This window comes from Hirundo rustica, chromosome 10 (genome assembly GCF_015227805.2).
Source record: "Hirundo rustica isolate bHirRus1 chromosome 10, bHirRus1.pri.v3, whole genome shotgun sequence".
NCBI classification, from domain to species: Eukaryota; Metazoa; Chordata; class Aves; order Passeriformes; family Hirundinidae; genus Hirundo; species Hirundo rustica.
Genome location: NC_053459.1, coordinates 9,296,616 through 9,319,727, shown reverse-complemented (window position 1 = coordinate 9,319,727; position 23,112 = coordinate 9,296,616). Strand labels below are relative to the sequence as shown.

General features: G+C 40.4%; 1 long non-coding RNA gene across 3 annotated transcripts in view; it reads left to right on the top strand.

Annotated features, from left to right (window-relative positions):
* Nucleotides 1-21,728, top strand: part of LOC120757261 (uncharacterized) — a 48,224-nt gene extending 26,496 nt beyond the window's left edge. The window contains exons 3-9 of one of the 3 annotated variants that reach the window (XR_005702435.2): nt 4,049-4,161; nt 16,810-16,859; nt 17,611-17,825; nt 17,935-18,078; nt 20,279-20,529; nt 20,625-20,722; nt 21,391-21,728. This is a non-coding gene — a long non-coding RNA (uncharacterized LOC120757261). Of the gene's footprint in view, nt 1-4,048; nt 4,162-4,695; nt 4,806-16,809; nt 16,860-17,610; nt 17,826-17,934; nt 18,079-20,278; nt 20,534-20,624; nt 20,723-21,390 lie in introns of those variants that run through there. The other 2 variants (XR_005702434.2, XR_005702432.2) reach the window with 2 other exon arrangements.
* Nucleotides 21,729-23,112: the final 1,384 nt, after the last annotated feature.

The window sequence follows — 23,112 nt, the reverse complement described above, 5'->3', positions numbered from 1 at the left end:
CATAGGTAGTTGTAATAATAATTTTTCATTTTTTGTACTTTTACTCCTAGGAGTTGTTAATTGTACTGTCAGATTTCAAAAAGAAAGAAATAAGCTTAGCATAAAGTAGTCATCTTTCTCCCTGAAATATCTCTGAGTACACTGCTGTCCTGAATTCTAATTCTAAAATGAATTTGTTAAAAAGGGAAAAGAACACTGGGTAGACACGTTTCATTAAATGTCCAATTATATTCATAGCTGGACCTCTAGTGGTTCTTCCCTGATCTTTTAATAGAGACAGTGGTCTCCTAATAATTATTAATTGCTTGTTAAACTAAGCTGGTAGTGCAGTGCTAGCCTATAAATAGTTGTTTAAACTTGAGGTTCAGGTAGGTCTTTCTAATTCTAGGCACCAATTTTGTTAAAGCTCATTGAATTATAGAGGTTATTCCACTTTCCTCCAGGAGGAAGAATTTATCATTTACACAAAGTCTTGCAAAACAGCAATGCTGCAACATCTTTAGCTGAGCTGCCATTTTAGTAATTTGTAACAAATGTCTTAAAGTTTAAGAACAGAAAACATGTGATAAACAACAGAAAACCCTTAAAATATGAGTCTTGGAATATTTCCTATTATCTCTGTGAATACTTTTCTGACTGTGCTGCCATACAGATGTTCATTTTATTTCCTAAATGTTTTTAAATACCCCTTCTCCCCGTTAATTTCAAAACAGTTCAGCAAATTCAATTTTCCGAGCGCTTTGGCTGACCTGAATCTGTATCATTCAGTATCATCATTTTCTTAAAGAGCTTCTTCAACCCACAATTCAAGGTGAAGCACTGATTCTCTTGTGTAGGTTGAATGAAGACCTACAGTCATATTTTTGTTGAACTGCAGTTAAAAGTAAGTTCAGAAATGACTTGTTCAAAAAGACAAAGAAGCTGCTCTAAGTCAAATGAGGGGTAAACTTTTCAACAGCTCAGTCATTTACCTGGAAAGCTCTACAAAGGCCTTCCTTTTGTCTATGAGCACCTCCCACACCTGAAAAATAAGGGAGAAGAGGAATTTGTTCAGAAGCTGGTGTTGCCGCAGGGAATGGTGAAATGATCATCCTGTTTGAGGGAGGATGTGGTTTGAAGGTGGCAAAGAGGAGCTGGGGATCTGCCAGTGGGAGCACCACTACGCCATTCAAGTTAACTCCATCAACCTCCCAGCCAACTCAAAGTAACACATGCTGCATGCTAATAAACATCATATGGCTTTTAAGTCTGTGGTGGGAAGGGCCAAACCTGCAAATTTTGAAACTGTTTTTTTGGATTGAGATGATTTAATTAACAAGGTTCAGTGTAAAGGCACTGCATGGATAAAAGAAAAAAAAAAAAAATCAGAATCCCAGCAGTGTCAAAAGTTAAAGTTTGGGTTGGATGGGAGTGAAGTGACTCATCAAATTTTCTCAAGAGGAGATTCAGGATAATGGAAATGTCAGCAGAGGGGTCTGGAATGTTTAGATGCCTCTTCTGACAGCTGGCAACAGAGTAGTAATGAAATGCAGGAAAAGGTTAAAATAGCTTGTCAGTAAGATGCTGTCTTTATTAGTGTGTCTTGGTTTGTATTGTTTCTTACAATTTCTTATTTCAATGCAGAGCAGCCAGCAGATTACGTAAAATTTCTAAAATAAGATTAAAAATTATGTGATTTTAGTGGGCTATTATATCTGTCAGCTTCTCTTGGTGATGTCAGTAGAGGAGACATAAAAAGATTTATGTCTAGAGAGGTTTGATTGTGTTTGTCAGTGAATCTTTTCCCTTTATGGATTTTAATTGTCTGATTATAATGTGTTGTCTAGTATAAATATTAACTAGGTACTTGGAAAGGTTTAAATATTTGCCAGGAGTGTTATCAATGGGGTCTAGTGTCACAAATGAGTGGTTTAGGTCACTTAAAGCATCATCAAAGCTATTAGCAAAAGCAGGTTTAATAGAAATTTGCGAAAATGTAGCTTAATGAAGTTTGACAGCACAGTTCACTCTATTACTGCATAGATGAAGCATGCAAAGGAAATTCAGATTAGAATGTGTTCAGAATGATTTACAGAGACAGGGAACACAACAGGGTGAGGATGCAGAAGGGTAGGGACACAAAGGTTGAGGATGCAATCAGGTGAGGGAGATGCTCCCATTGGGTCATGATATTCAGAATAGTCCCCCTGCATTCTATGCTCCTGAGGGAGCCTAAGTGAGGCTGAGCCCAAACTTAGCCTCCAACTTGGTCAACAGTTCACATCAAAAACATTTAGCAGCCTTTAACTGATGACTGATCTAACAGGATTTACTGTAAGCACAGCAGTAACTCGAGATCTGGGATGGCAATATTCATGCTATTCTTGCATGTCAATTCACACCTGCACACACACCAACACAGGGATGCACAAGTGCATGTGTGCAGATGTACAGAGGTACCTGGTGAAATTCCCCTCACACTCAGTGGGACACTTTGGATGCCTTTCTCAGCATTTCTCCGCAGACAAGGGGTGAGCCTCGATCATGGGGGTCACAGCTCAGGCCCTTCGGCAGATTTCGGGGTGGCCCTTGAGTATTGCAAAAGTTACAGCTGGTGAGCTGAGCTGTCCCACTTGGGGAGATGCTGCCACAGCCCCTGTGACCCCAGAGAGCTCCAAGGGCCTCACTTAGCACCACTGCTTATGAGGTTGCAGGATGATTGGCATTAGTCATCAATCAATGTCCATCCCAGCCCTAATCCAATACCGTAATTATTGGAATTTTTCAAAGGTCCAGTCAATAGTATTGTTCTCCTTGGGTTATGATTCAGGCAAGTGGTGTTCCAAGGCTGCCCAGAAATGGCTGATTATCTCTCGTCCCCTTCCTTGGTTAGGCAACAGAAGGTCCTGCTGCAGTGTTTCTGATAAGCTCAAGGAGAGCCTAAGTGCCATGGGGCCATTAGTCAAGGCCTAAAGAGGATTTCTGAGGTCACAGAGCAGCCTGAGAGAGGAGTATGGGGGAATGCACCACCACACCCAGTTAGACTTGAAAGGGCACAAAACAAGTATTCAAGATGTAATCACAAGTCTCCTTAAATAATCTCTCTAATTATACATTTTCTAGCTTTCATAGCTGCGATGTGTGATCCAGGTGTACCAGGCAACGTACAGGAAATTAAAGTAGAATCTTATTGTTGGAAGAAATATGTCAACATAGATTGCAAATGGCAGATACAAAAAGCAAGAGAATGATAGTAGGAACATATCAGTCCTTCTGCAGGACCTCATCTGATAGCAGTTAATCAGAGAAGGAAACCCTGGTCTGGATTCTTAGGCAGCCTAAATTGAATTGTCTAGACTGGTGTGAAAAGAAGGGATTTATATTGGCTGAGATCTTGCCCCACAAGTTTGAAAACTCAGATTCAATTTTATAACATGTCAGAAAGCCTTATTTTTTTTTTTCTGAAAGAATATTCTACTGGCTGTATCTGCACAAAATTGAGCTTGTCCAAGGTCATCAGCAGCTTGTTAAAAATGTAAAGAGCTTACAGTGACTATACCTTTAGAGGTACACATTTAAGATGCAATGTGATTATCTAGCACTTAGCCATGGTCTGTAGCTGTGGAAATATATTTTTGTAGAAAATCTTAGCAAATATCAAGAAACAGAAGCATCTTTGCTTTGGTTACCTGGGGGGAATGTGAATCTTCCAGATCAGAAACCGTAACGTGCAGAGCACAGGAAGAGCACTCCAAATTCAGGCAAGCAGGTTATGACAGGGGAATAAAAACTACAGGGTGATGTGATCATAAAGCTCAGGACACAGCCAGGTCATGGTTGCAACAGTCCAGACGTAAATATTTTGGCAGAAATTACCCACTTTATATAATTGAATAAAACTTTTTTTTTTTCCTGTCTTTTTTTCCTAATAGCAATTCTAAGTCACTCTCTAGGCTGTTCTCTTCAGGAATTATCCTGGAGGAAATAGACTATACAGAAGCTAAATTTTTATGCTGGTCAACTTTGGAAGGGTTTGGTATTAAATTCTTACAAACTTTATTTTCCACAGACACTCCTAAAGGCAGTAAGAGGAATCCAGCAGCTGCAGCAGAATTGGACCTTCCAGAACACATGCCCCATGCTTTTCTAGCGACTTTAATACACTGAGGAGTGTCAGTCCAGGTAGAAAACTCAGCTTTCTGAAATAAGTCCATTTAGGTCAATGTGTCAAAGAAATTAAATTATTTTCAGTTGCATTTATTTTTGTTGAAGATCTGTTATATAGAAAAAACCCCATTTGAATTGTTGAAATTGAGGTGTGTGTTTATTTGAATCTGAGATTCTACTGGAATGGATTTTTTTTTATTTATTAAAAAACTAAAAACATGAATGCTGAAAACTATTTGAATTCCACTGTTTGGCTGAGGACAAACACAGCTGTATGGAAATTTAGTGTGGTGGTTCCCGCAGCAACTGTAGTCCCACCATAGAACACATAACAATATTCTTAATTTTCTTCTAAAACTGAAAATCTACCATTGTCTGAAAAAATAAATCTGAGTAATTTCACATGCATAGTGAGAGATAGATTTTTGAAAACAGCACTATTGAATTTTTAGCTTCAGTAGCCTTTCATTCCTCATCTGTAATTTCCCATTAAGACAGGATTTTATACCAATGTATTTCTATAGAACATGACAACAATTCATTTTACAGGCACTTATTTTTGTAGCATTTCAAATGTGAAGATCAAAGTGATTAATGGATTCCATTTCACCGTAGAAGTACTAAGAGGATACTTCCTTCGATGACTTCTGTAATCAGGTTTAATTAAAATAATTTTTTGCACTTCAGAAAATGAGATTCAGATATTTATTTGAATGTAACTATAGTCATTTAATTAAATCATTAGCAATCATAGAGATGACATTATTAGTTCAAGCTCACTTAGCGTGTTTTTTAGCTTGAGGCAAAGCGATAGGCTGAAATCAAGACAGGCAAGTATTTTATTTTTCCATTTAATTTACATAAAACCTTGTGAATGTAGTGTATTATTGTTGTAGTCTGAGTTAGAGCAAGCTCTATCAAATTTCACCAGGACTGGAATCCAATGAGCTGGGCCTGAGAGCTTCCTGAAAGAGAGAGCTCCGGACAGGCACAGCTTGTAGTTTAAGAAGAAAATAGAAATAAAGTCTATAAAGGAGAACAGGCAGCTGCAGCTCCCAAACCTGGTCACAGCATAGCTTCGCGTGATCAGGTATAATGTAGGAGCTGATGTGCCTTGCACCAATTCCACAGGAGTTGGGAACCCTCCCTCTAAAATTGCAAATCAACAGTTTTACAGCCATTCGCTGTTCCTCTGCCTGTATTATGTTAAACTCAAAGGTTTGGCGTTATTACTAATGCGAAAAACTCGAGACTGAGCATCTGTCAGTATGAAATTGTTCCTTTGTCATCTTGCCTTTATTCCGTGACCTTATGCCACTGAAATACTCACTGGATTCTTCTGGTATTTCCCTCGCTTTTGGTGCAACAAGACATAAAAAAACCTGGAGCTGAATTGGATGCAAATGCTACTTCTAATGAGAAGAAGAAACCTTATTTCCATTAAATGAGCATAAGAGAAAAGAAGATCTTTTAGTGAAAGACACTCTAGAGAGACAAAATTGTCTCCAGTAGGGCTTTTCAGGACTATTGTACAGACACTGTTGACTCGGTGTCTCAGTTCAGAGCCCCATCCCCAACCAAGGCCACGTGTTCCTGCTGGGCAGTCAAAATCTACCAACAAATGGTTATTAGGGTATAGAAGAGCTCCTAGAGGAGCTGCAATTTTGCATTGCCACAGTCCAGTCCTAATTAGTGGTACAAAATGAGCTGTCTTTGAGGTGGGCAAGCAGACAAAGACATCTGAGAGACAGGGATGGGAGCCAGAAGCCAAATTGCGAAGTATTAGTGAGCTAGTGTGGGAATTACACTAAGAGGGTTTTCCTAAAAGCTGGAAAGACCCATAGGGAGAAGTGGAATACTTGACTGTGGAGGTCTTGGACATGAGTGTGATATACTGACAGTTTCAGTTCTCTCATTTGCAATTTATGAATAGATGAAAGGAGCAACTAAAAACAAAACAAAAAAGTGCAATTGTCTTTTTCAGTCTTCATTAGCATTCTTCTCTTGAACAGATGGGCCCTCACTAGATATTCTTATGTTTTGTTCTGTTCTGGGCAATATTATGTTATTTGAATTATTTAATAAACCTAAGTTTATAGAGACAGTATCTGAATTGTCATGAATGAAAGGCTTCTTCGTGTCAGCTTAAAAATCACCTGAAATTTATGTTGTTTCTGAAACCAAGGACAACTCCGGAAAAATCTTCACTGTGGTTTACAGATCACATCTGTTTTGAGATCATCACCCCTATTTCCTTACTGGTTTAAAATTCAGGTCATGTTTTCAAGGTGGTTGCTGAGACTCACAGACATGGAACATGTCTGCAAACTCTGCACCATCTTTACTGTCTTCAGGTGCGTTGCTGCTGCTTTTTATATTTTGTTGTTTGATTGCTCTGTAAGAAAGAAAAAAGCTTAAGGATTGAGATAAATGAGCGGTAAATTTAAACTCTCTTTCTATCCTGCTTTCCTTTGTTTGGTCTGATTGTAGCTATTCACATTTACATTTCATATGATATGATGAAAAATTGTTTATTTTGCCATACTAGGTCTAACTTTTAAATAAATAGTTAGAAATCTGAAAAAATCTGGGAAATCAAAACTACATTTCTTAAATTTGGCAAATATTTTCTTTAAGAAAAGGAAATGGGAATGCTAAAATATTAGCCTTAATGTTTCATTCTGGAGCTGACAAAAGATTTGATTTTTACATTTGAGATGTCATTTGAATGTGTGATTTAAGTAATATCAGTAGGTAAATGAGGCTCTAAATTTATGAGTAAAACATCTCATTTTGAGTCAAATTAACTGTTTTAATTTCATTTTATTGGAAACAAAATAATGTTGACATCTAAAGTGTTTAACATTGAATCAAATTTCTTTCAGAGGTTTTTTTCCTTCAGCTGTCAAGACAAAAAATAATTTTCTCTCAGAGAGCAGGGAGATGTAATAACCTGCTGTTGGGAAGGCAGGATGAGAAAGAAAATGTGCCAGTACCTGGGTAAGAAGCTATCTGTGGTTGAAAGACTTGAGCATCTTCTTTTGCTTTATTTTGCTTAAAGGCATTTCTGATTTATTTCAGTGTTGCAGAGTCCAAACAGTGTAATGTAATATTTAAATCCCTGTTCTACTTCTCTTCAAGCTTGATTTGAAATATGCATTTGAATGGAGGCCTTAGGCTTGCAAGAGGAAAACAACAACAGGGAATCCAAGGTGTCCCTCGGCTGTCCAAAGATTGGGTCTCTGGGATCTTTGAACTGTCTGGTTCTTGAGAGAGAACACCTCGCTCCAGGGGAGCTCAGTGTGCGGTGATTTAGATTACACTGATCCTGCCCGGGACAGAGAACGGATTTGGTGCCAGACAAAGGAGCATCTGTTGATCTTTTTGAACCTGGAGAGAGCCTGCTGCCATAAGTTCTAGTTCAGCTTTCTGTAAACGCACACAAAGCTGCATATACGTAGAGGGAGTGTAGCTTAACTCATTGCCAATTCTTTTCTTTTTTCTCTACACACAGAAAAATTCTGCTCACAGGAATGCAGGCAAAGGGAAGAGAGCTCTTGGTTTGGCTCAGGAAACTTGAACTCCAGCAGCAGAAAATTGTCCCATGTATAAAGAAAACTCTTCTGAGTCTCAGGCTGTCCTTTACCAGTTCTGAAAGCATTTACAGTGATTACTGTGCCCTGCAGAGCTCTTGGCACGTTTCAGCGTGGGCATCCTAAGGCAGGTATTGCAATTGCTAGGGGCAAACTACCAGGATAATTGGAGTGAACTGCTGGAACCCCAAATGATTCTGGGAGCTAAGAGTGAAATGCGGTTCACTGGTTTTCACTCCCTTCTTCCTGCCTGGTATTTAATGCCAAATATCTGGCATATGTTTCTGGAACCTCCCTTCTGACCTATGCTGTTGAGAATCTGACTCTCCCTTCCCTTTTTCCTGCCTGCCAACACGCAGGATTCCCTCTGGAGCTACTGCCCCATGTCTCTCTGAGAGACCTGTGGCCAGCACGGGCCCCCAGACAAAGCTCTCTTCCTTCTAACATTAATTTCAAGTATTTATAAACATCAATGAATGCAAGTTTCTCAAGGATCTGTGCAGGTGCTGAGGAGCCTTTCAGGTTTTACCATTGCCTCCACTGCCCACAAATTTGTTCTCAGCATGATGCTATGGGAGGGCTGTTTTAATTCTGGGTGAAAGGTCTTTTCTGCTGGAAATCTGGAATTGGCTGCCAATAAATAAGAGACAAATCAGGAATTCTCTGACTGTTTCTACCATATTACAAATCTGGCCTCTTCAGCTGTATTCTTGGCCTACTTCCTTACCATAAGAAAGTGTGTGAACATCTTGTCATACTCATATACCAGGACTTTGAGAAAAATACTGGAATATTCATCAAGGGAAACGATGTAATTTGAAAATATGCACATCTTGAACAAAGCATTTATTTTTGAAAGAGACTGGATAAAGTTTTTTAATCTCTTAAAGTCTGTTTAGTAATATTTTTATTTTTTGCCCTTTGTAATGAAAGAGAGTGGGTTTTCTTAGCTTTACATTGTATTCAAATTTTCCTGTGGATTGGGCAAAATTCTATTCTTAGTTTGAAATGTTGTGTAGGGAGCGTTCACAATGAAATCATATTAATAAGTATAGCTTTGTTAAAGACTTATATAGAATAAAAGAGAAGCTAGCTGATCCTTCTCTGTCTACCTTAAGTTCAGAAAAATAATGCAGATACTGCTATGGTAACCAGAACTGAGTACTGTACCAAGACTAAATTTATACTGCTCCTCTTGTTTCTTTGCCTTGTTTGTGGCTATTGAGTTTCAAGAACGTAAATCTTTCAGATGAGGAGCTCAGAGCCAGGCTAACCCTTTGGTTAAAAAAAAAAAAAGTTAAATACTATCAAATTTTTTGTGGAAGTGAAACTGACTCCTTTAACATGTTTTTTTTGAAATGAGTTTTTCTGCCTTGGTTTTCCTGCTCACGATTCTTTCTTTCTTTGTAGTCCTCTTTGGCTCAGTGAATATTTAATTATCTACCCAAAATGAAACAGTTCCAGCAGGAGAGAGGCAGACTCTATAAAGTCTACTGTTAATATTATAGGTTCCTTTTACAAAAATACAATGAACCTAAAATTCTGGTAACCAGATGTGCTTGACCATGACTCACAAAGGTCTGATATTACTGCATTTTCTGTCCCTGCCAGTTTTCACCACTAAAAACCTTCCACAGAGGAGAGTAGTTTTTGCTCCTGTTCCTATATGGAAATTAACTATTTAATCTGACCTTGAGTTTAATCGTATTATGCTGCCAAGTGCCACACCACGGACACAAGAGCCTCTATATGGTAAAGGAGATTGTGTGAATTCACGCTCAGGGCACTGACACAAACAGAAAGGGATATGAACCTTTCTTCCTACGTTCCTCTCCACTAGAATATTATTTCAAGGTGAAAATTCTAGTTTTGGAGAGCTTGCATTTTCCAGGGGAAAACAGTTCAATTAGAAACAGAAATTACACATTAGTTCTCATAGCAGTTAGCATAGAAGGCCTAATGAAAGTATTTTCTGGGTTTAAAAAATAGTGGTTAGATATTTCCCTCAAGATATATTTACTTGCTAGCTTACTTTTGTGGATGGAAACTTTTTCTTACTGGTGCTTTCCAGGCAACCACTATTCTGAACCCCTTTGGACAAGAGGATATACCTTTTGCTATAGGAGCTAATGGAGCTTCCAGAGACGTATGTTATTTTGGAGGGATTTTATGTTCTCTACTCTGTCTGTCCAGGCTTTTTTACAACTCGTGTTATGCACAATTGAAATGACTCCAAGTGGAGGACAGTAATACATCTCCTACTGCCTGAATATAGCTGCCTTATTTAAAGGGTTTGCTCCTTGTATTCTCCTTGTTGTCTCACTGTTTAATAACCACAGAGTGTCTCCTGGCCAGTGTTGTTCTCTGCCAAATCCATAACTGGAAAACAAAAGGAATTAACTTCTCCACTTCCTCACACAAGGATCCAGCTTGAGGAGCTGAGGTTGGTCTGTGCAAATACCCTGCAGTTATGGGGCTCCTGTTGCTGTACAGAGCAGCCCCCGTTCGGTCCCAGAACGTGCAGGAGGGGAATGCACCAGTCCCGTGACCGTTTTGGTGGTCCTCCACAGAGTTCCCTCCATCTCATCAGTTTGCTGTGCAGGCACCCCAGACAGGCAGCCAGCTGCAGGTATCAAGTGTAGCTAAAGGTGCTGTGTGTGCCCCCGTGCCACAGCACAGATGTGCACTCATGTTGTCATTTGGGCTTTGGGAACTGAGGCCTGGATCTGGCAGCTGCTCCCTGGGCTGGCTGGAAGAAGGGCAGCCACCAGCTCTGCCTTCACTCCTTTGGTGTGCTCTGGTCCTAGGCTCTGTCAGGAGAAGACAGTACTGGCAGTGAACAGCTACAATTCATCTGCTCCTTAGAGGAACTTGAATCTTTCTGTATTTGCCCTGCTTTCAGGCAAGTGTCAGTGCTGTAACACTGCTGTGTAAACTCCTGAATAACACGGTACATGGCTCCTCTGGACACCATTTGTTTACCAGGACAGGGGATGCACCAAGGTTTCTATAAAGGATGTTAGCCAGTCTCCATAGTTTGACAGTACAGAAGCGTGAGTCACTAAGTTTTAAATATTTCCCCTGCAACTGGAATAACTGGCTCCCAGCTTCATTGGTAGCACAACTGCACAGAAATTGTGGGTTTAGTGTTGGATATGATGCAGACAAAGACATTGTGAAAAGGAAGATGCTGCTGTCAGTACCAGATGGTTATGTTTATTTTTTCAGGTAGCCTGCTGGTTAGCCAAAAATAGAAAGAAAAGTGGAAGTTTTATCACCTTCAACTTCTTTGTACAGAGAAGCATCCTTTGACCAGTTGCACAGGGCCATTTCTGGCAATGGCACTGCTTTCAGCTTGCAAAAAATCTCTAGCACTCATTGAAGAGTGATACTTTGGAAGAGGAATAACTCAATACCTTTAGAGGAAGGGTAACATTCTCTGGGTATTCCTGTTGTGGAATACAAATGAAGGTTTACAGCTGGTCATTCAGTAAAGCTTATTAGAGTGAGCTTCATTAGCTCTTTTGTACGATTTTGCTAAAGGCTAAGCAGCATTCTTTATGTCTTTGTTACTTTTTGTGCATGCTTGTACATAGGCTAAATATAGGAACCCAGAGAGATGGAATTGGTTACAGAAGACACAGCTGTGGAGTTATTATTTACAATCAAATTAGAGAAAAAGAACAATTGAAGGGAACAGAGACCCCCACTAATAACTGCTGGGAGCCTTGATTGAAATACTCTTTTATTATTATATCCAAATGTATCATTGAGAGACAAACAATTCTGTATGGTGGTTATATTACTGGACTATTAGATTGTGTTGTTTCTTCTTTGCCAAAACTTACTTTTTGTACAACTGCTGTATCATATTAATCTGTTGCTTTGATTTTTCTTATTTTCTTTCTCCCATAAATTTCTGGGGTTCACTGTAGTATTCTGTGGAGAAAAGCATCTAAAGGCAGCGTTCCCCTTCCTGGATCCAAACTAAACTGCAGAGCTGGTACCACAGAAACACGAGACTTCCCTTTCCCAAATCAATGTCCCTCATGTCACTGGCTGATGATGAGGCTCCAAGGCTAACATTGGCATCCCAGGAAAACACAAGCTCTGGCTGTATGGTAATTTAAAGCCCACCTTCAGTTCCCAAAGCCCACCGTCTCAGGGTTCAAGTTTGTTCAGCAAAATTCTCCCTCATATCTCGCAGGACATCGTTGTGTTGGCTTCAGGCACATTTTCTGACAGCAGTGTCCTGCCCTTTAACACCCTCGTCCCAGGTTGTACTTAACACTCTGCTGCAACCTACTGATGCTCCGAGGAACTACAGATTGGGCAATCCCTCCTCAGCCCCACTCAAGCAGAAGGTTTAAAATAATTTAAACAGTCCATTTTCAGCATTCATGGCATCATTGTTTGGAGGGGAATGCTCTTCTATTTTGGCGTTTCTATATTGGAAAGTTTCCTGTAATGCAAACTTAAAATGAGTTGCTGTCAAGTCTGATGAGCGCAGCAGGATGAACAGATTGTAGAGTCGCTAGCATGAGGAATTATTTCCTTCTCACTGTTACATTCTTTCTAGAAGTTCAGTAATTTGTCTGAATTTATGCAGAACGATTAATGAAATCGGCTTTGATAACAGTTAGTAAGCGCTTGCTGTGCTGGAGCAACTTGCTCTATTAAGCTACTGAGAATGATAATATTTATAGAAGGTAGCAGAGCTTTTCTCTAAGGTGCCTCAATATCAAGGTGCTGGGATTTTTCCTTGTTCTAGCATAACAATTACTATGTGCCCTGTTGGTGTTTTGCCTTCATAAGCTGTGCAGAGATAATCTGGAATTCTCAAAGGCACATAAAAGCTGCTAAGTATTGTTAATTTTAGCAGAAATGGGGAGCCCAGCACTGAGCCGGCAGGAGAGACAAGAAGATAATTGCTCTGGTTTTACAGCTGAAATGTTGGTTGCTTGAGAACACTCTGGTGTTAGGATAAGACTAACAAGCCAAATGTCGAGGCAAGATCTACCACAGTTACTGCTACAAAGATGATAGGTAGATGAGGAAATACCCAAATTCAGATTATACTATCTGTGCTGATAGGTGGTGATGGGAGATAGATTATAAGAAAAGTGTGTAGAAAGAAGGGTGACTAAATAAGTGGAAAAGGTAACTATGGACACCATGGTAGCTGTACTTTATGGTGTGCTTTGGAATGACCAGAGCAGCAGTGCCCTGTGTCTTTCTCTGCAAACCAAGAGCCCCTCCTGAGCCAAGCCTCTCCCAAGCAGAGGGAGAAGCAGCTGATGAGGGCAGGCCTGGAGCAGGGGTTGTTAACAGCTTGTGGATTATGGCTGTGCTCAGAAAGACCTTGGGACCACATCTGGCTCAGTGGGAGAGGCAGGGTCTGGCAGGAAGCAGGGACTCACAGACGGTGTTCCTGCAAATCTTATGGAATACCAGTCTGCATCACCAAGCTGGTCCCCTCCTTGCTAGTGCAGGGTGATCACATGTTCTGAGGAACAGCCTAGAACACCTGATGCTGTTCAAAATTAAATCAGTATTAGTCAAAGAACCAGGAGAGACTCAAAGTCTCTGAGAGGCTGTCCTAGTGTACTTCTTTAGGATTTTTTAGCATTTAAAACACTTCCAAAATTACAAACTATGAAAGTTATTTCAGAGGAAGTCATGTTTTCTATTCCAGTGTACTTGAAGAAGAGCTGAGGGGGGAAAAAACTTGCATAAAAAAACCCTGCAAATGTAAGTGTTGCTCTCATGTTCTGACTTCACCAGCCGACTGAGCTACCTTTGGGTTCAAGGCTCAGACCTCAAGAGGGAGCTCATAAGTACTCCACTGGATTTGTCCTTTGAACTAAAAACATTTCTCATTTTAGAGCCACACATCACTAATCTTAATTGTAGTTCTTTTCCCCATGTCTAATTTTCACATGTTAAATCCACCACAGTGCTACTGAGTAACACCTGTCATTGTGTGAAGAGCTTTGGAAAAGCAGAACCTGATGTGGAGCTGATTTATGTTCCTGCACACTCAGAATTAGAAAATGAGAACATACTTCTGTAGTCCTCACACACCAGAAATGAAACAAGGGAGAAGCATTTTGAGGCTTAGTCTGAAAGGGCAGCTCAGCAGACAGAGGACATGGGCACTTCCTCCCAGTCATCCTCACCTGCACTAGTTTTCTCTGACTCTTGGGTGTGTCAAGATGAGGGTGCTCAGCATTTCATACACTTCCCCCTCACCAGCTCGAGAGCTAGTGCTGGCACCCTGTGACTTCCCAGTCACCTGGCATGGAACAGACCTTGCTGCCAGCCCAGCAGTGATTTCCCAGAGAGAGCCTGATGTGACAGATTTGCTATTAATGGATGTTTGGCTTAGCCCACACACTGACCCCTCTCAAGATACATCACACAACCTTATTCCATTTCTGAAGATTCCCTTCAAGGAGCCAAAGACAGCAGCCTGTACATGTCTGAAGGGTTGTATTAAGCCTGTCTGGCATTGTGTAAAGTGTGGAAAGCAGATAAATTGTACAGAAACATAGAGGAAATGGTTCAGGGACCACGTGCTCCAAGGGGAGAGCTCATGTACCCATAGCAGCAGAATTGCCGTGGGTTGGGAAGGAGGCCAAGGGGTGGCAAGACATGCTTGAATTGTCCCGTTCTTTCCACATCACTTCCATGCCCTGCCACCTGCTTCTGTCTGAGCCTGAGCTGTTCTCTGCTAGTTTTGGTCCCAATAACCAAATCAGAGTGAAGGAGTTAATCCCTGTTTGGACCTCCAGGTGTCTGTTCTTCACAGAATTGTCTGGAGGATGAAAAGCTCCTGAAGGAAAACAATCTGGGAGCAGAAATTCATTAGACTGTGGATGGCTTGGGTAAGGACACCTAGGAGAGAGAGTTATGAAATACTGTATTTGTTCTGGGGAGTGGGAACTTCTCCATGATATTCTCTAAAGGAAAGATTGTGCTTTAATTTAACACTGGCAGAAGGAGATGGATTATCTGAATACTTGGAGGAAATTGTGTGAGGAGATGAGTTAAGAGGTATTAATCAACAAGGACTGCTAAATTGAAACAAATGCAATCCAATATACTTTAGACTGTCCTGGGCACCAGAACACTTATACAGATTGGGATCACAAGAAAATAATTTATGCTGGAGAAGTTTCAACCCAGGAGGAAATTATAAGCATATGTTTTGGGGCAGCTGTAACCTAGAGCATCGTGGAATATGATTCTTAGTAATTAATATTGCAAAAGCAAGGACACCAGCATCTGAAGCGCTACCTATAGTATATTAGCAAATTACTCTTAGTAATAGGAGTACTCCTAGATAACAGAGGACTTTCAGCCTTATGCTGGCAAATTAGTTATTGGATCAGAGAGAGTATCCTGCTGATTAGACAAAATGGCTGAATAGAAATAGAATAGACAATGCATTATATAGATGGAAAATACATTGGGAGAATGTTAAACATATGGAAAGCATTTAAGGGGGAAAATGGTTGGATCAAATCTGAAGTAAGAAATGTACTCTATGAGACACAGGGGTTTTGAAGCTAAAGAGGAACCCTAAAGATTGTAGTTTATGCTTTTGTTCTTCCTTTCTCCACTTCCTTATAAAATGCCTACTCTTATGGGAACCCCACCGAGCAGTGCCAGGCCACAGTTGAAGTCTCTCCCCTCCCATTTCTGAAGCAGTACTGCTTCTGTTTCCCTGTGCCTCCCTGCCCCCAGCTCTGCTTTCCCAGTCAGTGTGATTTGCATGCTTTGCTAGCGCAATTATACAGTACTTTGACTTCTACTGAAGAGCAGAGAGAGGGATAGAATTTAAGTCTGGAAGTAAGTAGAACTTTAAGTCTGTGATAGAAAGAATGCCTACAAATGGTTCTTGGGAGGCAAAATGTCCTGGAAATGCAGAACTTGTGGGTAGACTGTTGGTAATGTTTACACCTTCATTAAGAACATGCAGAAAATCTGGCACAAAAGATGATGTAGGCATTTTTCTACGCCACTGACTCTAGATGGGTGTTCTAATGTTTGCTTTTCTAAAAAAGCAGTTGTGATACTGCAGACCATTCTTTCTTTCCCATTTTATCTCTTGAAAACAACATGTCAAGTAGTTTCAAATCTCTGTCTGTTTGTGGGCTGCTCTGAGCTGGTGGGCTTTCCTGGAGAGTCTCCTAACCATCAGCTGTGTCTGAACACTGCCACAATTTAAAACTGGATTTGCCAGGTGGAATTCAGGTGATTTAGGTGCAAAGTTGTGATCCTGCAAACCCCACCAAAATGCTGCCACAGCACCTGAGCACCACAGTTGAGTAACAGTCTGATAATAAGTTGCTCAGGGCAAATGCAGTGCATAGGAGGAGGCTCAGTTGTGGCTGCTTGTTTCAATACACATTTCTTAAGCAAAAGGTGTTCAGGAATTCCTTGCCCTAAATGGTCCTCTTTAAATTTTGGTATTTTGAATTGGGATTGATTGTGTAGAAAATAGTGGATTGGAAAAGTTTTTCCTTTCCCTTTCTTGAGAGATTTTCAAACCCATGTTTCCCGTTCCTTTGGCCACACTGTCATCAGCAGGAATTGCTCTGTGTCTGGCTGAAGCAATGCCTTTGTACAAAACCAGTTCAGCTCTCTGGAAATACACAAAGACAACCGGCACCAAAAAGAATGAGCATATCCTCGCATTTTGGCATTATGCAAGAATGGTGAATTATTGTATGTCAAATAGTACAGCTACTTTTTTAACTGGAATTCTGATCAAGTCCAAAGTAGTTCACTATTGGTTTTGCAATAAAAATCCATGCCAGGGCTGAAACCCCAAACAAAGCTTCCTGCCTTCAAGTCTTCAAAAGTACTGTTTTATGATACTGACCATTTTGGAAAGTAATTTCCTGCTTCTCTTTTCATATAAATCTGTGTTAAGAAGAGATGCCCCACTGAGGAATGAGATGCATTTGTTTTTTTTATCTTGTTAATGTTATTTTTCTCACTTAAGGACTGGTGTTTCTGTTGCATGAGTGTGTGTGTGACATTTGTGCTTATGTCCATGCAGCTTCATCACTTCAGAGAAAGTTTGAAATCATCAGATGAAGAGCAGAGAAGGTAATTTGTTATATCCATAGGTTGGGCAACAAGTTTAAATATGATAATAAAGAATATGGAGGGGTAAATATAGACTAAATATAGTCATTGTATACAATGTATAATTGTAAGCAAGCAGATTGGGAGGAAGTTGGATACTGTATTAATATCTAGTATTTCATGTAAAACTAGATGTCACATTCTAACCAGGAAGGTGATAGCAACAGGACTAAGTTACTCAACAATACGCTGAGTTGAATGAGAGATAAATTGCAGGACATTCCAAATTCTAATGGGTCTGATTTTTTCCTTCTGATTTTAAACAGAAGAGTTGTAAAATTTAAATGTATGATACTTCTATTTGAAAAGCTTTCACTGGGAAGAGCTCCTAAACTTTTATTTATTTATACACTGAATTTATTTTATCTGTGCTGTTCTCGCTCACAGACAAATATCTTGCTGGCTACAAACTGGAAAAAAGTCCATGCAGTGCTCTCATTAGGTGACATGCCTCATATTCCTTGTAAAATAGAAAGATTTTGACCTTAACAATAACAAACTTGTGTTGTTTGTTCCTTGATTCTATCCCTTAAAAGAATTCTATAGAAATTGTTTTGTGTGTTGCTGCATCTCCTTTTTTAACTACTTGGGACAGGTACATCACTGATTAGTTGTTTCTGACTGTTTTACTGCTTTGAACCTGTGCCTTACTCTCTTCTCCTCACTATGCCTCTGCTTCCACTCTGGATCTTTACCATGCATTTTCATTTAGCAAATGACAATTGCAGCACAGCATGAAAAAATGTCATTGACCAGCTATGGGATTTAATACCATTCGAAGCTGAAATACCTGACTGCTACTTCCTTAAAAATTCAAAATTCAGAAGACTTTGGCACCGCTAGTCTCCTGCTTCTTTCTAAACTTGTACCAGTGTCCCAAGTCACCACATTTTGGCTTCTTGAAATCCCCCACAGTGCCTCACTTTAGTAAGTATTAAGTACCAGTGCAAAAAAGTAGTGTGTAGCCCCTTTTAGGATTCACAGTCTGCATCTTTCTGACTTACTCATCTGCAGAGCACGTTCTGATACTTTCCAGGTCTGCCTGACAGATTGGGGCAGGGATCTTGTGGAGAACATCCCACAGCAGTGAAAAGAAATAGCATGCACGCCTTATCCAGTAGCTCCATGGCTAGGGCACGCGTCTGAAATGCTGGAAATCCCAGATCAGCTTTCTATTTAGGTGAGTTAATCTGAATCCCTCTCTCCTAGGATAAAGGCCTAATCAACATCCCTGGGGTTGAGATATTCAGCCTACAGACCAGAGTGTCTGCAAGTGCAGAAGGACATCACAGACACTCTACAGCACCTTTCCAGTTTTCCTGAGGATTCTTCAGTCCCTTATTACTGTGTGACCATGTGTCTGTCTCTTAAAGGCAGCAGGGTACTGGAGTTACCCTTGGACATGGTCACAGGCTGGTCAGAGCACATGGGAAAATTGGAAGTAAATTACTTCACATCTCTCTATTTCCCTGCTGCAACAAAGTGCTGGAATACTGTTGCCTTTTAGGAGTGCACAGCAATCAGATAAGGATTGAGACAGAGAAAACTAGAAGTACTGGCAATTACCCAGAAGACGAGAGGCTTATAAATCTGTGTGGGGATTTGCATCTTGTTTATTCTCTGTGCACTGTTTAGCCCAAATTGCATTAGCAATAGATATGTCAAAGCATTTGCATTCAGGCAGTAAAATTTTCTTCTTTGACAGACCAGCTGACCTTCCAGAGCACTGTTGTGCTATATCAGACACGTGGCACACTGAGAACACGTTCTCACATGACATTCTCATAAACAGACTAAGGCAGCAGAGTCTAGATGAAATCATCATTAGCTGAGTACACGACCAGCTGAAAGCTATCCAAAGGTCAGGGGTCAATTGGTTTGCTAAAACAGAAGGAAATTTCAAGAGAAAGCTGTCCTCAGCTGAACTGTAATATATCTCTTTGCTGCTGACATAAGAGTAGAACAAAGATGGTATATTAGCATTTGGAGATGATGCTGTGCAGGGAAGAGTTGCAGTACTTTGATGTAGAAAACCAGAATATTCAGGGACTTAATAAATGGTCTGAAATTCACCACTTGACATTCAGTCCAGGTCCAAACCATTGCATTTTAGAGAAATCAGGTACTCAAATATGAAACAGGAGACTGACCAGCCAAGCAGGGGGAAGATGCAGGAGAGTCTGACACCTCAAAGGGTGTCAGATGGTGATGTTACTGTGAAGGCAGATCTCTCAGTGATGAGAAGAACTAGAGTTTAGTCCAGGAAGACTGGACTAAAGAGGACAAAGGATATGTGGAGGAAAGAGACATAACACCAAGCCTTGGAGATATCCTTGGCCCTGCCTCCAAAAACAGATGCAAACCCTTATGACCTTACGTGTCTTTTCTACATAAAGGCTTCCTTACCTAATCTGAGGCAAGTTGAGGTAAAAAGAGAGAATGTAAAATGGAATAAATAATGACAAGTGAATTGGGCTTTTAGGATTAATGGATTAATAATATTCTTTCTTGTTTAATCATCTAATTGTAACTTTCACTATAGGTGGGAAGCCATTTACAGGGACAGAGCTTATCTCCCACCTGTGACTAATCAGCTGGCAGAAACTCAAGTGTCAACCCCCAAGTGAAATCTGGGTAGGGATAGAGCATTAAAGAGGGACTTTACACAGTGCAACTGTGGGGAGGGAATGACTGTAATATCCCCACTTTTGTTTATGGCATGTGTTATGTCTGATTTGCATGAATCATTCCACTTCTGTGTAAATGTAAGGTGATGAGAAGGTGGGCTGAGAAATTTCAAATTGTTGGGAACCACATAAAACAACATTTAAGGACACAGTTAGGGACTCCCTGCATGTTAAACTGGGAATTCAGCGAACTATAATTATTAGTGTTCCATTAGTCATAAATAAATATTAAATAGTCATAAAAGCAATCCTGATGTTAGCCCCTGATGTTTTTATTATTATCCCTCAAAAGAGCTATTAAGTATCAGAGATCTGGCTGAGCAGGGAGGAAATGTCTTATTCCAAAGCTGAGGAGATGGCCTCAGGGAAGATGAAGCAGCTCAGAAAAGAGAGCAGTAGTCTAATTTGATGGGCCCAGAGCTGCAGCCAAAGTCACCTGGGCAGTTTATCATGTAGGCAGATGCTGAGGCTAGAGACTGATTTTTAGGTCTTGATACCTGGCTCCTGAGCCCACTGCTCCAGGAGAAATACACACACAGTAAATGCCTTTGTAAATCTGCAGTATCTAGTCCTAGGCAGTGCACTAATGCAGCCTGTAATACTTGTATTTTCTGGTGTTTTCAGTTATGTTTTATGTGTGACACGTTTCAAGTTCATCTTTCTTTCAGCTTTCTGAATGTATTTTTCCTTTAGGAACCATTGCTTATGAAAATGACACCTGCTCTGAACTCTACCTGCTGCTTGTAGCTCCAAAGCATTTCCAGTTTTCCTGTCTCATCAGCTCTCCAAATGTGGGTAGAAGAATTTCTGGTTGCTTGTCTCTGATCCCTCCATGAGCCGTTCCCAGTAGTTTAATGCTTTATAATCCAACAAGAGACAGTGGGTCTGTAGTGGAACCTCATTTGAGCCTGGATGCTACACGTACCTGTCACATAATGGTAACAGTAAGTAAGTTTTAAAAAACAGGTGGTTTACTATCATGGCATGTTGAAGGCTAAAAGTGGACCAAGAATATTCTACATGACTCTTTCCACTGTAGGAGGCAGCAGGGAGGGAAGGCCATCTTTTAAACCTAATTTTCTGCACCTGGGGACATGAGCGGCTCTGTGCTCCGCTGTACAGATGGTAAAGTAAAAGGTATCATATAGAGAAAAGGAGATGGTAGTTACTGTAAAAATCTTCCCTTAAATGTAATATGTGCATCTTTCCCCTCTGCCACATTAATTAATCTATGGAAGCTGAATGAGAATACGTGTGTACCCTTCAGGAGAGAGATTTTCTCTCGTGTTAAAGATCTACTTCAGTGGTAAGCTAGTTGGAATCTTCTTGCTTATGCAGGGGAGAATGTCAGAGTCCACTAAAATTAGTGGATTTAGTCCCACGAACTTTAATGAGATTTGGTCACCTCAATAACATAATGTATTGTTACTATCAGGTAAAAGCCAGAATCTGATAACAGCTTCAGAGTACAGCTGCAGGCCAGTTTTTAACACTCTCCTCTAGTTACATTAAGTATATAGAGTTACCCTAAGCAGAGTAACTTATTATTCCATCTTGTTGAATGTGTTTATTTATGAGTACAGAAAGAGGAGAGATGTCTTGGCACCTGTCGTTGTTACAGAGAGAGGGGCAGAATTATTTTACACTGACGTGCTGGCAAAAGTTCCTGTTCCCATTTTTGGTTGTCTCCATGGGTAGCTCTCTCCCTTGGATATTATGTAGCTATGGTGCCCATCTGTGCTCTCAGTTTATAACAAATCACTTTCTACTATTTTATTAGTATTTTTGTACTCTGTTACTTATAGATTTTGTGATACACTCCAAAGATTCAAGAAACCCATCAGAAAGAAGACATTTAATTCTCCAGTGTGGATCATGCTTTCATTTACCTCGTATGAGTTACAATCTGAGCTTGGCCTCAAATTGGCCTTGTTGCTGGATAGGTGAAAAGGATTTTTGTATAAAATACAAATATTTTCTAATTTATTAAGTGTCTAAATTAAAAGTAAACATATTGCCATTCTAGTATTGCAGTTTGTAAATATCAAAGGGATTACAAACTTTATGTGGTGCAAGCAAATTGGACCAAAGCAGCAGCTCTTATAGTCACAGGAACTAGATTAAACTCTGGATTTTCACATACATAAGTTAGTTACAATCAGCTGCTAAGCAAAGGGTTTATACGTCAGGAAAGACATTTCCCCTTCTTTCTCCTGCCAATGCATCCCTGTGAATTGTTGAGGGATTTTAGTATGTTACCTGTTTGTGACTGAATAGGGCAGAGGGAAGATAATTTGACTGTCTCCTTTTTCTTATTCCACAAGTTCCCTTGTAAGTGAAGAAGAAAGCATCAAATTTTAGCAAAACTAAGCCTCTAGAGAGTAAATTTCAGAATGTCTGTTTACATTTTTTTTCTGACACATGTTTATGGTGTAGCACTTTGTTCAACCCTTCTGACTCAGAAGTGGGAGTGGGCCCAAGAGTCTTCTAACTTGGAAAATTCAAGTTTGGATGTTTTATAGAGAGCCAGCTTACATCAATCTGAGTGTTTTCCACAACTAAATCAGCTCTGGCAGTAGTGTTCTTGCAGTGTCCAGACAAAATTTCAGAGGGGCTGGGGGAGACATCTTAAATCTTTTTGCATTTTAGTGGCAAAGAGAGTGAGAAGATTCAGTCTCACCATGAGTGTCTGTGCATGAAGTGAAACCAAAAGTGATTTCTATCACTTTGTGTGAGAGGCAAGAGTAGAAATAGAGAACAAAACTTACCCCAAAGCCACATGGCGTGACCACGTTTCCACTTCAAGGAGCAGGCTTTAAGAGCCAGAGTGTTTGTGGCAGGGACAAGATTGCACAGGGCTGCTGCTGTGGCTCCTACTCACTTTTCCAGCTCAGCAGTAGAATGAATCCAAGAGGGAGCAGAGGAAAGGCCTCTGCTTTTCCTGGGACATTTGAGGACAATTCCTCCCCTTGTGCAGGCAGGGGTGTGGGAGGAAGGCAATGATAAGGGCAAAGGCCACTCACTGATGTTCCTGGCTGTATTTAGGGATGTGCAAGCTGGTGGATGCATTTCCTGAACCTCTTCCACAAGCTGAGTGCTGACTACAAACTCCAGCATCTAGTCTTCTCTTCTCTTCTCTTCTCTTCTCTTCTCTTCTCTTCTCTTCTCTTCTCTTCTCTTCTCTTCTCTTCTCTTCTCTTCTCTTCTCTTCTCTTCTCTTCTCTTCTCTTCTCTTCTCTTCTCTTCTCTTCTCTTCTCTTCTCTTCTCTTCTCTTCTCTTCTCATGGAGCAAGAATTAATTAAAAAAAAAAGAAAAAAAAGTTCTTTCCTCCCAAAGGAAAGTACTGAAAAATGTCTAGTACATTTATCCTTTTCACTCCCATTTGGTTATGCAGAATTTCCAGTCTCCAGCAGCTGCTTCCCACCCTGGCAGCAGCAGGTTGCTCTAGATGTGCTGCTGCATCTCAGCAAACCACCAAAACAAAGGGGCAGCAGTAGGTTCAGCCTTCACTTCCTCTTGCTTTAAA